Here is a 3,088-nt window from a genome sequence, read left to right on the forward strand (position 1 = left end):
GGACGCACATGTGCGTGCGTGTGTGTGTGTGTGTGTGTGTGTGTGTGTGTGTATGCGTGCTTGGACGCACACGTGTGCATGTTGTACAAGTGGCTGTTGTTTGCCTCCTTCCAACACGTAGGCTCCGGGAATTAAACTCATGCCTCAGGCTTTGGTGGGAGTATGCTTACAGCCGAGGTGTTTCACTGATCTGTTCTTGCTGATTTGTACTTGGGAGGCACAGTCTCCTGCAGGCAGTGCTGCCTTCAAGATGGTGGGAAGCTGAAGCTGGCCTTGAACTCTGATTCTCCATCTCTGCTTCCCAAGTGCTAGGACCGTAAGTGTGCGTAGCCAGGCCCAGGTGCCAGTGGGTGAAACCAACAAGATGACTGTGCTGGATGGTTTTGTGTCTACTTGACACAAGCTAACGTCATTGTAAGAGGAAGGAAGCACAACTAAGAAAATCCCTCACCAAGACTGGGCTGTAGAGTCGCCTGTAACTGGAGCTCTCGGGGAGGCAGAGGAAGGCAGATCTCTTAGTTCAAGGCCAACCTGGAAGACAAAGCTGAAGACAAAGCTGCCCAGGACACCCACTCTCTCAGTTAGTGACTGAGCGGGAGGACCCAGGCCACGGCGGGTGGTCATCTCTGAGCTGGTGACGTTGGGTTCTGTAAGAAAGCAGGCTGAGCAAGGCCTGGGGAGCAAGCCAGTCAGCAGCACCCCTTCCTGGCCTGTGCACCAGCTCCGGCCTCCAGGCCCCTGCTCTGCTTGAGCTCCTGCCCTCACTCTCTGCGGTGATGAACTGTGATGTGGAAGTGTGAGGTGAATAAGCCCTTTCCTCCCCAAGGTTCTTTGGTCGTAGTGTTTCATCACAATAGTAACCCTAACTGAGACAACGATTGTTACATATTTGAAATTATTATGACGACAAAAACAGCTGAATTTTCACATAGCTCTCATTGACTAACAAAAGAAGTATTCCAGCACATATTTTAAAATGGCTTTAAAATCAATTTGAGAAATACACTTTTAATAATCAAAGCAACAAAAGTTGTCTGAACACCTTAGTCTAAACCGACCCAAATTAGGGTATGTTAAAATAATGGGAACAGCTTTATTAATCAAATTTATGATATTAAATATGAAAAAAACAGAATGAAAATTATTTCATAAAAGACAAATAATATAAAAGTGACACATTTTGTGGAAATGCAACTTGTTGTGGAAAAATCATTTTGTGACCCTATAGTAATCTGTAGCACCATACTATAAAAGCCCAGTACACAGACTGACTGTGTTATGCCAGGTTCACAGACCCTCAGAGACCACCAGGAGATGACTCGATGCAATTGCAAGAGGCCTTATTACGAGAGCGATCGAACTCGGGACCCAAGTCTCACTGGCACAGCAGTAGAGAAGTGGGACCTCCAGCTCTGAGTGAACAGGACTTTTAAAGGAAAAGTCTGTGATCAGGGGGTTTCCATGGCAGCAAGCAGGGGGGCACCAGCCTTGGCATTACAGAATTGGGTAAAGTTTAGCAGGGCGGGGTGACCTTTTCTGAGGCACATAATCACAATGGCTAAGGCATATAATCACAATGGCTATATTTCTAAACCACATCTGAAACATTGGGGAGAATTTTCCCACCCGATTCTCAACTGATTCCCATTGATTATTGCCAGGGAGTTTGTCTCTATTTTCTATGAAGCATTTATTCTGTTATATTTCCTGGAGGCTGTTGCTAGGAGAGTTAACTTTGTTTTCTGCCAGGTGTACATTCTGTGATATTTCCTGGTGCCTGAATTCAGTTCCCAGTCAAGATCTTTATTTTAAAATGGAGTTAGATTTAGGCTATCTTAAGCTCTTCAAATGAAGCGAAGTTGAGGGTTTTCTTTGAAGCTCCATTTCTTTTAGTCTTACATGTAATTTTTTTAAATTAAAAATAACTTTTAAAATATTTTAGGAGGGAGGGGAAAAGCACCTCATGTAGGTTAGGCTGCCCTCGCCCCAACTTACTATGTAGCCGAGGCTGGGTGTGATGTCTTATCCCTCAAATTCTAGAATTACTAGATGTCCCAGAATGCTTTGCTGACTTTGCTTTTGGGGGTCAGGGAGGAGCATGGTATCACTATGTAGCTGTAGTTAGCCTTGAAATTTCAGCTCTTCGTCCTTCAGTATCTTGAGTTCTGGGAATGCAGGCATGTCTGACTTTATCTTTTCAAAACATGCCTGTTGTAGAAATAGAGCTATTCCTCTGCACAGTGATCCTTCGGCTGTGAGGATACTCTGTTGTTAAGTACTGCTTACTTGATTTTCAGTCAGCACCGCCAGAGGTCAGTTACAGGAAGTTCCCTGTGATCGTGTCATTGAAGGAAACAGAGCCTCAGCAGCTCAACTTCATTTCAATCCATGTACAGGGGCCATGGCTGAAATTCCCCACATTAGTCACCCCTCAGGGGCTTTCTGGGAAGGAGGATTTGAACTGGATAAAGGGTGTTATTATTCAGTGTGATAGAAGCCTGTTGACACATTAACATTATGTTCCTTGGTCAAATGGGATTGAATGTTTTCTTCAGAGTAGAGAGGAAATGTGGAGAGAATGGGACATTACACTAAGGAATGCTGTGTCAGTGAAGAAGTTTTATGGGGGTCTCTGAGCAGTGGGAAAAAAGTTTTAAGGCAAATTTTCCTTCCAGGAAGAATGAAGAAGAACAGATGGGAATATTATTAAACTGTATTTGATCCCCCACTCCCTGAGTTTAGGGTTTTCATCTATCCTATCTGGGCTACTTGGTATCAATGAAGAAAAGTAGTTGCTCTCCACAAAAATTAGCTGTTACTTTGGTTGTTTCCTTATTGAAGCACATTTGGTAAGCAGATCTATAACTGTATTTCAATAGGGACCTTTCAGACTTCCACGAAAAAACAAAGTCATTTGACATTTGAATGAGGGATTACAAAGAAAGCGGCTTGTGCTAGAGAGATGAGGGCTCAGTGATGAAGAGCACATTATTCTTGCAGAGGACCCAAGTTTGATTCCCACCACCACAAAGTGATTCACAACTACTCACAGCCCTGGTTCCAGGGCATCCAACATCCTTTGCTGACC

This window comes from Meriones unguiculatus, chromosome 8, assembly GCF_030254825.1.
Source record: "Meriones unguiculatus strain TT.TT164.6M chromosome 8, Bangor_MerUng_6.1, whole genome shotgun sequence".
NCBI classification, from domain to species: Eukaryota; Metazoa; Chordata; class Mammalia; order Rodentia; family Muridae; genus Meriones; species Meriones unguiculatus.